The following is a 15654-nucleotide window of genomic DNA, read 5'->3' as shown; positions in this document are numbered from 1 at the left end:
ATCAAAATAGTGCACACCGTTTCACAGAGCATGCGTGCAGTGAATACTGCAAGAGCGGCATATTAATACAGACTGTAGAGCATGTCTAGTTAGAATACCTGAGAAACCAAAAAAGAACACCAAAGATTTGAAGTTTGAGATATAGATTTGTTAAAAAAATATTACCATGTATTCAGTAAACTAACAAAAAAGTAACAATACACCAAATAACATTGTAAAAAAACAAAACTTTCCTAGAATAAAATAGTCACAAAATTCAAAAAAATTGTAAGATACACTAAATTGGCGTTAAAAAAAAAACCACGAGGATGATTGATAAATTCCTTAAGAATTATAGTAATCCAGATAAAATCGAAAACATGAATACATGTCCAAATCGGGTTTCTAAATTGCGAACATAGCATGCAGAGTTGTCTTCCCCACGTGCCTTTGGCCAGGAAAAACCTGATGAAAGATGAGGTAATCGTCTGCAGCAAGGCAATAGCTTGGAGGTGTGGTTGGCAGACACCAATTCCCACCTTCACTCCCCATTCTCGAGTGAGAAACTCACACAGGGCTGCAGTTCAGCATTCAGAATATTCATACTGGCGATGCCAGATGCGGTATTACCGAAGTGGTCTCCCCATATGACTTTTGATGACAGACTAAATGCTACGGTTGGAATTATTCAAAAGGAAAAGTGTTGGCCAGATTAATATTAGATTATGTTTGTGCGAGACATACCTTTTGAGGCCTGATTGCAATGCACACGTTCTGTGAAATCAGATGGATTTACATGTACTCTTTGTAGCAATATTCTTGCAGTAATCTCTCCACCAGATTAGGGCATTCGAAGTAGGCCTGGGCGAAGCACTACGCTACGCTCGCGTAGTTTGCGAAGTTCGCGCTACTTCGTGCTACGCGAACTGCACGTAGCACAGTGCGAACACGCGTAGCGTAGTGTTGCGTAGTGCTGCGGTCATTTTTTGCTTGCTCGCGGTCCTCAACGTCAAGTTGGCGACCGCGAGCAAGCAAAATGACATCCTGGCGAGACTTTTTCCTTGTTCGCGATCGCGAGCATGGAAAATAAACCTCCCGGCGAGATTCCCAACGCGAGAAGGTCAGGTTTCTCATTGCGAGGGGTCGCGTATGCTCGCGACCGCTCGCGATGAGAAACTACCAGTTCGCGTTGAGAAAGCTGCAGCTCGAGTAAAAATCTACTCGAGCAGCAGAAAACTACAGCTCGCACTGTGCAAGATGCCATTTTCAATGATTGCACAGTGCCGGTTGCTTGTCCGCACTGTGCAATCATTGAAAACAACATCTTGCACAGTGCGAACATGTTACTTCGCAGTTCGCGAAGTGCTACGCGTAGCTCGCGTAGTGCGAACTTCACTTTGCGTAGCTTCGCGAAGTGCTACTTCGCGAACTACGCCCACCCTTAATTCGAAGTCAATGGAATTTACCATGGTGACAGTTCCTTTGAAGGCACAGAGATTACCCCTGGGCCAGTGAGCATTTGACGGACGGAGCACTGTGGGAATGGTTGTCTTTTATCCCCCACAATCTAAGCGGGTGCTACGCTGTCCGTTAAACCCTAAGCCAGGCTCTTAGTCTCTGGTATGTCTTGTGTTGTCCTTCAACTCCATCAGGTCAGTGCCTCAGGCGGAAGACGACTCCAGGGCCTTTCATTTACAGTGCACAACTGGTGCTGCTACATGGGTACCCTCTGCCAGGTCGCTCAGATCACCCTGCTGGACTCATAGACATGTCAGCTTGACTGGACCTTGGAAAACCAATGGAAGCCATCGCGTTCTGTGTGGTTGACATCAGAGGTTAGGAAGGATGGTTGGGGTGGGCCTGCACAGGAAGAAGGCTAAGCATAGGGGGAATAAACAGCTTTAACTGTTTATCTGTCTGGCCTTCCAAAACATGTAGGTGATGAACAGTCAGCAGTCCCTAAAGCCAGGGAGAGGGCAAAGGTCATAAAAGAGTCACCTCTCCATGCTACATTGTGTGGGTGCCTGCCATATGTCTATAATAAGGGGGTCATATCTAATGAACTGCTGGTTAAGGGTTATGGTGTCTTGGTAATGGCATTCGACCAGCTGCCATAAGTAGGGTGGGCCGACTGCCTGCATGCCTGACTGCCTTATTTTTCTTTTCCAGTGATCCAGGTGCATAGAATGTTGCACTCCTGGAGGAAAAACATCAATGTTCCAGACCAGGAAGGACATTTTTTTTCAAAAACAAACAAATTCTTTGGGGGATTATTTTTATAAAACAAAACAAATCGTGGCTCTCTCCACCATGCGGCTGGCACAGCCGCATTTCGCAAGTAGTGCTCAGACCTTGTCACTGAAGCATTACAGCTGGATATTCTCCACCCATTATGTGGGAAGCAGATCCGGAGGCAGTACTTTCAACACAACACTTGTGTACAACTTATATTTCCATCAATATTTTTCCTGATATCCAGATAAAAATTGCATGAATTAGAGTTCTTATAATTAGCCTTAATCATGTCAAATTTGTTCATTAGGGTTGCACCTCTGTAAGTTTGAGCACTTATTTGGTCGAAAGAAACTGTGTTGTACTACTATATCTGAAGAATGGTATGTATTCTGTTAGGACTATGCACACACCATTGTTTTACACACTCGGAGGGCATGCTGTATGCATGCATAATGATAGCTCAAATGGTTTACATATAGGTCGCACTCAAAAGTAGTCAGTAATAGTATAGTGATCGCCAGCTCTCGTTGTACCAAAGGATACCCATTCTTCTCAATAACAGAGCCTTGCAGACACTAAAACCCACCTGCACCTGTACATTGCTGCTTAAAAACATGGTAGAAGAACGTCATCACTGTATTAACTGGAAACAAAATCCCTTATTCTCATGAAATCAATCATTGCATCTGTCACAGTTCGGATCTTGATATTATAAAAGCAAGGAGCACACCTGAAACTGACACTCCTCAAAATGGATTTACTGATCCCTTCATAACCTCTGGGATGTGAGCCAGTTATCCAGGAATCTGGTATTGATTTGTGACCTTTGGTATTTATTTGTAATTTGTTAGACTGTTAGCCTTTTTCTGTTCAAGAATCTTCTTTTTGATTGAGAATGCGTTTTGTCTCAATATAGGAATGTAATATTCTTCCTATGGCGCCTTCTTTTTGTTTGAGACGCAACGAGTCTTAAAGGATTACATATACCATTTTGGGAATATTATTTTTGCCCCTTAAAGAGGTGAGATGTTACCATTTGTTGTTTTCTTTTCCTTGATCATCTCCCTTGACCATGTGATATGCTACGCTGCTCATTGAGTGTAGATGTGGGTTGCAATAATAATGATACCAATATATTTTTTGATACTGGACCGGATTAGACAACTTACCATTTCATATGGTTTGTCTATGGGAGGCTGTACTATATATATAATTTTTTTTATATATTCTTTGCACTCTGGACTTTTGTCTCTTATCTTTCTCTTTCTCTCATTTCTCATCTCATCTCCTCTTCTCCCTCTCTTTTTCTTTTTCATTTTTCTTTTTTATTGGTCTATATCAGTCTTGCCCCACTCTCACACAAATTGTGTGTAAGTATGGAGCATTGTCTAGTTGTTTTAATTGTGTTTTAAATCATGTCTTCGCAATGAATGTCTTTGTAAATTTTATGTATGTATATATTTATATGTTAAAAAGTTTTTATATGTGTGTGGTTTTTATGTGCCATTCTCCTCTAAAGACTGAGTAGTCACATATTATATGTTTGTTTTTTATGATTGTTATATATATATATGTTTGTAAATGTTGTCTTCTCTGTTTGTGATTATTACAGCCCTGACGAAGTTCCTGTACGGAACGAAACGCGTTGGCTGTGCACTGTTCGTGTTAAAACCATCAGAATAAAAAGAATAACAAGAATAAAAAGAAAGAAATATTACATTATTTGGACTATTTGATTTAATGTGTTTAATTACAATGAGTGCACCTTCCACCTTTGGATTTAAAAGCAAGGAGCACACCTGAAACTGACACTCCTCAAAATGGATTTACTGATCCCTTCATAACCCTTGGAATGTGAGCCTGTTATCCTGGAATCTGGTATTGTTTTGTGACCTTTGGTATTTATTTGTAATTTGTTAGTCTGTCAGCCTTAGGGTTGATTTCCCCTAAGCATTTTGCCTCACCCCTCCTATTTCTGCTGAAATCGTTTGTGTTGGCCTTACGACTCTCTGCACTTTGCCACTGCCGCCAGTACCAAAGTGCTTGAGTCCTCTCCCCTAAACACGGCATAATTGCTGATGCCTAATTGGCACGTTTAATTTGCCTGCAAGTCCCTAGTAAAGCGATACCCCATGTACCCAGAGCCTGTATATTAAATGCTACTACTGACCTGCAGCATCTGTTTTTTTCCCTGCAAAAGGTATCAACAAACGATATGTGGTGCTAAAATCACCATCTTCGCACCTTTTAGGAACAGGTAGACTTTTTTCAGAAAACAAAACAAATCTACACAGTTTTGGCATTTTACTGCGACATAGCCTATTTTTCCTATTTTTTTGCTTTCAAGCTCCTTCTAGTTAGTGGTAGAAATTGATGAGAAAACAATAATGGATCCCAGAAAATTATGCTTATGAAAAGTAGAAAAAACTATAAATTCAGCAAGGGGTCATTTGTGTAGATCCTTCAAGTTTTTTTTTATAGAAACTGACAGTTGAAATAAAAAAAATATTGAAATTGAGTTGAAAAAACAGTCATCTGTGCCAATGTTTTCACCTGTAACTTTTTGTAAGTGTGCTGGACTCTTCTGGTTGTGGGGATATATAGGAAATAGGTTCACCAAGAACCCGAGGAACCCAGAGCCAATAACTGAGCTGCATCTTGCAATGGTTTTTCATTGTGTACCGGGTATATAGCAATTCATTTGGTAGAATATAGAGCATAAAAAATAGGTATCAAGGAAACCTATATATTTCTGAAATGGGAGCAAAATATAGAGTTTACAAGTAGTGGTTATTTGCACATCTCCGAAATTGTGGGTACCCATACAAGCACGTGAATTAGAGACCATTTTCAAAATGACGTCTTTTTTTACACATTGTCTTACATTTGGAAGGCAGAAATGCGAAGAAGGTCAATTGGCAATAACACTTGGTCTACTATTCTCTGCTACCCTAAGTATCCCAAAAAAATGGTACCTCAGTGGTGTGGGTAGGCCTAGTGCCTGCGACTGGAAACGGCCCAAAACTCTTTATGGACACATCACATTTTTCCAGGGAAAACTGAACCTTTTTTTGCAATGTGCCTAGCTGTAGATTTTGGACCCTAGCTCGGCCGGCACCTAGGAAAACCTAGCAAACCTATACATTTTTGAAAACTAGACACCCAGGGGAATCCAGGATGGGGTGACATTTGTGGCTCTCACCAGATTCTGTTTCCCAGAATCCCTTGTAAATCGAAAACTTTGTAAACAAAAACACATTTTCCTCACATTTCTGTGATGGAAAGTTCTGGAATCGGTGGGGGGCCACAAACGTCCAAGCACCCAGCATTCCCCCAAGTCTCTTGATAAAAATAGTACTTCACTTGTGTGGGAAGGCCTAGTGCCTGTGACAAGAAACGTCCCAAAACGCAATGTGGCACATCACATTTTTCCACAGCAATGTGTCTAGCTGTGGATTTGGGACCCTAGCTCAGCCGGCACCTAGGGAAATCTAGCACACCTGTACATTTTTAAAAACTAGATACCCAGCGAAATCCAGGATTGGGTGACTTGTGTGCCTCTCACCAAGTTCTATTACCCAGAATCCCTTGCAAAACTCAAACCTTGTAAAAACAAAACTCATTTTCTTAAACTGTCTGTGAAAGAAAGTTCTGTAATCTGTAGGGAGCCACAAACTTACACACACACAGCATTCCCCCCAAGTCTCTCTATAAAAATGGTACCTCACTTGTGTGGGTAGGTCTAGTACCCGTGCCAGGAAATGACCCAAAGTGCAACATGGACACATTAAATTTTTCCAGTGAAAACTGATCATTTTTTCACAATGTGTCTAGCTGTGGGTTTTGGACCTTAGGTCCACCGGCATCTAAAGAAACCTAGCAAATCAATACATTTTTAAGAACTAGACATCCAGGAGAATCTAGGATGGGTTGACATGGGTGACTCTAACCAGGTTCTGTTACCCAGAATTCCTTGCAAAGCTCAAACTTTATAAAAAAAAAATGTTTCCCAGATTTCTGTGATGGAAAGTTCTGGAATATGCATGGAGCAACAAACTTCCACCCACCCAGCATCCCCCAAGCCTTCCAATAAAAATGGTACTTCATTGTGCATGTAGGCCTAGTGCCCTTGACTGGACACAGCCCAAAAAGCAACATGGACACATCACACTTTTCCACAGAAAACTGACCCCATTTTTGCAATGTGCCTAGCTGTGGATTTGGAAACCTAGCTCAGCCAGCACTTGGGGAAACCTAGCAGATGTGTACATTTTTGAAAATTAGATACACAGGGGGGTCTATAAGGTGACATGTGTGCCTCTCTACAGGTTCTGTTGCCCCGAACCCTTGCAAACCACAAACTTTGAGAAACAAAACACATTTTCCTCACATTTCTGTGATGGAAAGTTCTGGAATCTACAGGGAGCCACAAACTTCCACCCACCAGCATTTCTATAAGTCTCCCAATAAAAATGGTACCTCACTTGTGTGGGTAGGCCAAGTACCTGTGACAGGAAACAGCCAAAAACGCAACGTGGATGCATCACATTTTTTCACTGAAAACTGATACTTATTTGCAATATGCCAAGCTGTGGATTTTTGGCCCTGGCTTAGCCGGCACCTAGGGAAACCTAGCAAACCTGCACATTTTTGAAAACTAGACACCCAGGGAAATTCAGGATGGAGTGCCGTGTGTGCCTTTCACCAGGTAATGTTACCCAGAATCCCTTCAAACCTCAAACTTTGTCCCAAAATACATTTTCATTACATTTCTGTGATGGAACGTTCTGGAATCTATAGGGAGCCACAAATGTCCACCCATCCAGCATTTCCCCAAGTCTCTTGATAAAAATTCTACCTCACTTGTGTGGGTAGGCCTAGTGCCTGCAAAAGGAAATAGCCAAAAACTTACAGTGGAGACTTCAAAATTATCGATTACAAAAAGACCTTGTTTTGTGAGGGAGTCACCTGCGTTTTTAAACCCGGGCTCGGCGGCCATCTAGGGAAACTTACCAATCCCAGACATTTCCGAAAACTAGACGCCGGGGGAGTCCATGGAGGTGTGACTTGCATGGATCGCCCAACATTTTCCTACCCAAAATCCCCTACAAACCGCAAATTTAGATGAAAAAGATTACATTTTTCTCATCAATTCTTTGTGGGAAAGTTTTGGGATCACCGTGCTGACACAAATTTCTTATCATCCAGTATTCCTCCAGGTCTCCTGATAAAAATGGTACCTTGCTTGTGTGGGTGGGCCAAGTACCCACGACAGGCAATGGCCCAAAACGTATTGTGGGGACATCAAAATTATCTATAACAAAACAACCTGGTTTTGCAAAGGGGCACCTGTGTTTTTAGTCCCAGGCCTGGCAGCCATTTACAGAAACCTACCAAACCCACATATTTCTGAAAACTAGACACCTGGGGGAGTCCAGGGAGGTGTGCCTTGCATGGACCCCCAACATTTTCCTACCCAGAATCCTCTGCAAACCTCAAATTTTATATGCATACATTTCTGTGTTGGATCACACTGACTGCACAATTGTCCTACCACCTAGCACTCCCTTTGGTCTCCAGATAAAAATGATACCCCGCTATGCCCCCAAGGGGGGGCAGAAAGACTGTGCCCATTTTTTGGGAGTAGTGGCGGTATTGACATGCCCATTCTGGGCAACCCCCATCCCTACACTAAGAAACAAAAGTAGACCATGGTGCCTAGTGGAGGGGGGCAAATCGGGGGCTATTGCTCCCATATGCCCCTGGGGCAGAAAGACTGTGCCCATTTTTATGGGTGGGTGGAGGCATTGGCATGCCTGTTTTGGGCAGCCTCCACCCCTACACTAAGAAAAAATATTCCCCCAGGGAGCTGATTTGGGGCAATTGCCTCACCTACCCACTAGGGGAGGCAAAAAGTCTTTAGACCCCATATATGAGGGTGGGGGAATGGCCAAGCTCCTTGTGGGCAGCCCTTACCCTTCTTTTATTAAACACATATCCTTATTGTCAGGTGGGCTTTCTGGGGGCAGATCTGGGGTACTAAACCCCATCTACCCATCTGCCCCCGGGGGGCAGAAATACTGTCCATTTGTGTTTGGGGGCTGGGGTATTGGCATGCCCATTTTGGATAGCCCCCACCTCTACATATAAAAAAAGAATCCCTGGTGCCTAGTGGGCTTTCTGCCACCCTGTGAGGAGCACATCAGAGACTATTGTCCCCATCTGCCTTCAAGGGGGGGAAAAAAACAATGGCAATTTTGTTTGGGGTAGGAGCATTGGCATGCCTATACTGGGAAGCTCCCACCCCTACATATATAAAAAAAAATCCCTGGTGCCTAGTGGGCTTTCCTCCCCCGTGATGGCAGATCAGAGGCTATTGACCCCATCTCCCATCTGGAGGGTGTGGGGGCAGTGAACTATGAAAAAAATGAATCCCTGGTGTCTAGGGTGCTTTTTGCCCCTCCAAGGAGGCAGATTGGGGGCTAATGCCCAAATCTGGCCCCAGGGGGAGAAGAAAGACTGAATATGCCCATTTATATATGGGGAGCAAAGACCCTTGCCCAAGGGGTCCCTACCCCCTCCCCCCTCTCTGCTGTCTAGTGGTGGATCCCCAAGCAGGGATCTACTGGGAAGGAGTACTATTTGAAAGGGGAGATTCTCCTCTTTCCAATGATACCTCTGACGTGTGTTTTGGTGCATGGCTGCTGAGCACCGCAGCACTGAAACTGAACTGAGCCAATCAGATCATTTCAGTTTGAGTTTCTATGTATTCTCGTCATAACGGCCGTAGCCCGCCCACATGCGATTGATTCCCCACCTGTGTGGGAGAATCAATTAGTGGGCGGGGTCATGACGAGCCCAGCTCGTCATGAGCACAGCTCCACTGTGACTCATGATGAGTTGGGCTCATCACGAGCACCGCGGCGCCGCGGCCACCACTCCCCCCGCACCGTGGGGTAATTACCCCCGCAGCGAAGGGGTTAACTCTTTTCTGTTAGATCTGACATCCTTCGTGTGGTTTTCCTCTTTAACCTTTGCCATTCAATCCTCCTGAATTTGCTTATGTTGGCACGAGGATTCTGTGCACTTTAAATCTGCTAAACAGTGCTAAAGTGATTGTGCTCTCTCCTTCAAACATACTAAAACTGCCCTACAACCATTAGGCACATTTAATTAAATTTCAATCACAAACAAATTAAATGTGCCAATATAGGGCAAGATTCACAGAACTAACTTAAGACAAAATCCTAAACTTACTACTTTTGGTAGTCACAGAAGGTATTTAGTAGTAGTAAAGTTAGGATTTTGTCTTAAGTTTGACTTAAAACAAACTTAAGACAGACTTAAGACAGACTTAAGACAGATGTAAGACAAACTTAAGACAAACTTAAGACAAACTTAAGACAGACTTAAGTTAGGATTTTGTCTTAAGTTTGTCTTAAGTCTGTCTTAAGTCTGTCTTAAGTCTGTCTTAATTTGTCTTGTCTGTCTTAAGTCTGTCTTAAGTCTGTCTTAAGTTAGTCTTAAGTCAAACTTAAGACAAAATCCTAACTTTACTACTACTAAATGCCTTCTGTGAATACCAAAAGTAGTACGTTTAGGATTTTATCTTAAATTAGTTCTGTGAATCGGCCCCATAGTGTAGGCCAGTGAGGGCCTGTAGCACTCATTTTGCCACCCACTGAAGTAGCCTGGTGAAACATATCTCAGTCCTACTACTGTAACCTGTAGTGCAGTTTTAATCTACCATTCCAACCTGGCAAAATATACCTTTTGCAAGGACCAAACCTTCCTTTTGTAATGCATTTACGTCACTACTAGAGAACACCCTAAAGGCTCATAGGGCAGGGAGCATTGTATTTAAAAAGTAGGACATGTGAGTTTAGGGTAACATGTCCCAGCAGTGAAAAACTCCTAAAGTTCTTTTTCACTGTTCTCAGGCCTATCTCTACCATTGACTTACAATGGGTTATCTAATTAGGTTTAAATAAGCTGTTCATATTGATCAGGAGCATATAAAGATTTGCTGTTTACCCTCAATTAATTGCAATTTAAAATCCTCCTTAATGGTAAAGTCAGGTTTTAAGTCACAGTTCTGAAAATGCTACTTTTCGAAAGTTGCTATTTTCTTGTTCTAACCATTTGTGCCTTCTGCCACTGTCCTGGCACACATGATTGTGAATGGCTCTGCTGTTGGGGGTTGTGAATTTTTCCCAGTCAGTGACACAAAGGGGACTTAGTGTGGGCAGGATGACCCATACTGCATTTTTTTTCTTGTGCCCAGGAGTGGGGGAGACTGCAAGCTACGGTTGCTCTTCTCCCCAGGAGGGTAGACTTCCAGCACTTGGACGCACGATCGCCCAGGACCACACGTCCGAGAACTCTTTGCGCATCAACGTGCATAAAAGACACCCGCCGGCCCGCGGCATGGTGGAAGCCTCACTGTAATTGTTTTTTCTTGTGTCCAGGAGTGGGGGAGACTGTGAGCTATAATTGTTCTTCTCTCCAAGAGGGGAGACTTTCAGCAATTGCCCGCACGAGCGCCTAGGACCACAGCTCCCAGAACTCTTTGCGCATCAACACACATAAAAGACACCCGCCGGCCTGTGTCACGGTGTAAGCCTCACAGCATTTGTTTTTTTGTGTGCCCAGGAGTGGGGGAGACTGTGAGCTATGGTTGCTCTTCTCCCCAGGAGGGGAGACATTCAGCACTTGCCCACAGGAGCGCCCAGGACCCCAGCTCCCAGAACTCTTTGTGTATCAACGCGCATAAAAGACACCCGCCGGCCCGTGGTGCGGGGCGCGACCGGGCACGCACCAGGGCAAAGCCTGGGCCAAGCGAAGGCCTGTCTATGCCCATCGGAGCCCGGAGGATCCTGGGCTGGGCCACTCCTCTAAGATCTGGACTTCCACAGCATTGAGCAGCAAAATGGTACTGTTGCCTATTCTAATTTCTCTCGGCCCATACCTCACAGCATATCTGATTTCTGTTATCCAGTAAACTCCCCAACTGGTATTAAAATGAGCAAAAGGAAGGATTGTAAGGAAAAGTCAGGGGACGGGGCTGTTGGGACACTTGACGCCTTCTTCAGAAGGGCCGAGTCTGTCCTTGTTCACGAAATTGAGTTGGTAGAAAGAAGGCTCTCCCTGGACTCACTTATTGCCCAAAAACATTCCTCTCTTGGAGGTCGGTCCTTGGGTGTTGATCCTCCGAACCCTGGTCAACTCATTCTTGTGCCCACTACCCCCAGTACAGCTGCCATGTCGACTCCGACCTCATCAATAGACCCCCCATCTTGTTGCCCCTCAGCGACGCGGGGGCAGGTAGTTTCTTCTCTGTTAGAGAATGGTAACTTGAAGCCTTCGGTTAAGAAGAGAAGGGGAGCTGGACCCCGGAAGCAAAAAATACTGAAAGGGACTCGCTCGGAGAAAACCGATGGGAAAAGGGACTTGGAGTCTGCCCATCCAGTATCAACAAGGTCTACCAGGCCTAAGGATATTATCTCGCAATCCAATTTGGCGAAGGACTATGATTCTGATTTCTTGAAGAGGATAGAAACTATGTTGTCTTTGCTTTTAAATCCTATTTTGTATAAACTAAATCAAATTGAGGAAAAGATAACCTGTATGCTCACTGAACCATACTCTCCCAAACATCATTCATTCAATTGACAAAACGGCCCCTCTGATAATTGATAATACGGGAGGCCATGTACCACAGCAGGTAGCAGGATCACCCACTCATCCGACGGGTTTTGGGCGAGAACCTATTATTCCTAATCAACAGCAGAATTTGACTCAAATCGCCATGGGTGCACCCCCTTACACATATGGCCCCATCTGGTTACAAGGTGAACCACAGGGAAATTTAAGAGGTCTAACTAACTCAATGAGACCAGTACCTTGTGCCATTGTGAACACCTGTCCCTCCTTATCTCATTCCTCAGTTTCAACTCCTCCGGTCATACCAGTGGCTGATACTATTTCCGGCCGCCCATCCCTTTACTAATATTGCTTCCTTAGAGGATGGAATTGTACCTTCTCGCCCTGGGAAGGAGACTCCCCAGCACCCAGTTGGGGTTGTGAAACCTGGAGAAAGGTTAGATCTCCCTCCGGCAGCCTGCCCTTATAGTGTTAGCAAATGTACAAGAACTGAAAGTGAAACAACAAGAAACAACTGAGCAATTAATCCATAAAGCTCAGCATTGGCTTTTTAATCGCACTGGGAATAACTTTAATCTATATAGACATATTATCATGGCTAGGAGGGTGAATTGGGTAGAAAGGGCACCGAAAACTCTTAAAGGGGACTGTATTATTATTAATTTTGATAACCATCATATGGTGGGTGAACTACTGAGTATACTACCAAGCACTCCATCACTCCACTCTGAAATCTGTGCACTCCCGCTTGGCTTTTTTTATACACCTCGCACTTTATTCCAAACTCCATTGTACAGAGCAAGTAACGACCAGATGCCTAAATGTTTTCCACTTAACCACTGTCTTTCCAAACACGTCCCATTTTTACCCCTAACTAGCAAATGCACTTTATTGGAAGGCTTGGCCGAATGGTATTGACTTGTTGAGCAGAGCTTAATTGGAAACAGTGTTGATGATATAGCATTGCGAAATGTGCCTTCTGTAGTTGATATTTCTTCTGTAAATTCCCAACCACACTCAAGTTTACAGATATGCAGTTCAATACTACCTCAGAGTTTGATATCTCTAGAAACTATGCCGGAACCTGTTGGAGTGATTTCCTGGAAAATTGCTGGGTATCACCCAAACAATTCTAACATGGATTGGCTGACCTTGCTTATGGCTAATGACATACTGTGCCTACAAGAAACTTGGGAGACTGATCCGATCTATTTGAATGTGTATCGCTCATTTCATACCCCTGCTATACCTTCAATAGCCAGTTGAGCTAAAGGTGGTTTATTGATTCTACTCTCCAATACTCTTCTCTTGAAAGTAAAATCCTTTGTGAACGCATCATCATATTACCATATTATTGTCTTAGAGTATCATACTGGCAAATATTGGCTACCTATACTTTTTTATAATAATAATTTTGGCAGTAGCCATGCAGCGGTTCTGGATCCCTTGGGAAGAGACGTCAATAGTTTGGAGAAAGTATGCAATAAACCTTGTGATATAATCTGGCTCAGGGATTTTAATGCTCACCCTTGTAATATGATTAATTCATCACTGTGAGGGTTGATAGATGAGGATGGGGATCTTGTCCCCCATTCCAGCCATAATGATTATGGTAATGGTTTAAATAGACTATCAATTATAAATAACTTTGTATTGTTGAATCAGGTTGAAAATCTAACTGGCCAGTTAAGAACTACCCTTTTTTAGTCGTTCTATTTCTTCGACGCTTGACTATAATTTGGTCTCTGATTCTATAAGGAAAGTGTTTTCCCAATTTAAGATTAATTTTTACCCTTTTGGTGACCACACTGCAATTACGTTTCTCATCCCCTCTTTGTTGAAAAGGGAATGTTCCTCTAAATATTATATTGAACCAGTAATCGCAAGGGAGAATGGGATTGTCTTGAAGTGGAAGAGAGTTGATGCCGTCAAGTTTCTGGGCAATAAAGTTACTAAACAAATACCAGAAATTATGGTATGTTTAGACCCTATATCTGGCGATGGTATTGTTATAGCATTTGAGACAATTTTATTGGAAATTAAGAATAACCTAATACGTTTTGTGCGGAATCGGAACCGTAAAAAGTCTAGCTGGTTTGACGAGGAATGCGAGAAATCTCTTAAGAATCTTCACACAGCCTTAAAATCTAAACCTCGTGATCAATTTTTGGTTAAGTCCCTACGCTAGCTTTATAAGAAAGCTCGGTTACTAAGGTTAAAATCCCTAAACGAAGATTGGTGGGAAAGCCTGCAAAAGGCTGCTGTATTAAACACCTCACAGGCATTTTGGTCTGTGATTAATGCACCTTTTTTACGGGATGAGCAGCGTCTGTCAACAGACACTTATGTTGAGCAGGAGGAATGGGTTACACATTTTGAAGGCCTATTTGGAACTATGGAAGACGTATCTACTAAGACCCCCAAAATATAACCCCCGCTGGCGCAGGAGGCATTTTCCAGTTTACACTGAAGGAAATGAAATATGCTCTTAACCAGTGTAAACACGGGAATGCACTAGGAACTGACGGTGTCCCAATTGATCTTTTTCTAGACAATCAAGACCTTTTGGGCCCTGCTTTTAACAAATGTTTTTAATAAAATTACTCAACTAGGTGCGCCTCCTTCGTGGAAGTCGACCGTAATCGTTCCTATTTATAAAAAGGGGGATAGGGCAGTTCCTAAAAATGACAGGCCCATATCTTTGATTGATTCTACCGCTAAACAAATGGGTCGGCTGCTTTTAAATCAGCTTGAGGAATGGTCTTTGCAAAAGAACATTATAATTCCTTGCCAATATGGTTTAAGAAAAGGAAAAGGCACTGTGGAACAGTGTCTGCACCTGAATTTAATAATTGCAAGATATACGGCAGCTAAGAAAGTCCATCTATACCGTGCCTTCATGGATCTGTCAGCAGCCTTTGACTGCGTGTCACAGCCTAGGCTGTGACAGATCCTGGAGACAATGGGGATTGGTATACAGATTATTAATATAATTTGGGATCTGTATACTAGAGCTATAACTTGTGTCCGTTTTGGAAAGGGAGGAGAATGTACTAGTCATTTTAAACATTTTAGAGGTGTGAGGCAGGGATGCGTCCTCGCGCCTTTCCTTTTCGCAACCTATACTAACAATGTTGAATCTGTTTTGTTGGGGTCCACCCCAGATGTCCCCTATATAAATTCATTACAATTTCCGATTCACCTTTATGTGGACGATGCGATGATCTTAGCACGTACTAGTAATGCACTTCGCTGACTCGTAATGGAGTACACAAAATTTATGAACCAGCTGGACATGAAAATTAACTGTTCAAAGTCCATTGCAGGCCCAAAACCGCAGAAACAGCCATATATTCAGGTCGAAGGGGGGAACTTAGGCGTTTCAGATTCTTTTAATTATTTAGGGATCATGTTTGACCGACATAATAGCCGGCAAAGTATGATTGTAAATAGGGGATAGCAGATGGAAAAGAATATTGGGGATCTTTTCAAATTTATAAAACAAATTGGTTCTAAACCGGTTGTAACGATAAAGAAAATTTATGAAGCTAAAACGATATATGCTGCCACCTATGGGGCAGCTGTTTGGGGCATCTCAGATTCCTCCAAACTCCATCGCATTGAAGACACCTTCCTGAAAAATGTGGCCTCTTTACCACAGTCATGCTCCAATTTTAATTGCCATATGGAGCTAAGAGTGCCTTACATCAGTGTCAAAATCTGCATTGCACCCATTCTGATGTGGCATTCGGTTTGGCGAAAGGAGCCTCTTTCATT

Source organism: Triturus cristatus, chromosome 2_2, assembly GCF_964204655.1.
Source record: "Triturus cristatus chromosome 2_2, aTriCri1.1, whole genome shotgun sequence".
Classification (NCBI taxonomy): domain Eukaryota; kingdom Metazoa; phylum Chordata; class Amphibia; order Caudata; family Salamandridae; genus Triturus; species Triturus cristatus.
Note: the sequence above shows the minus strand (reverse complement) of the source record.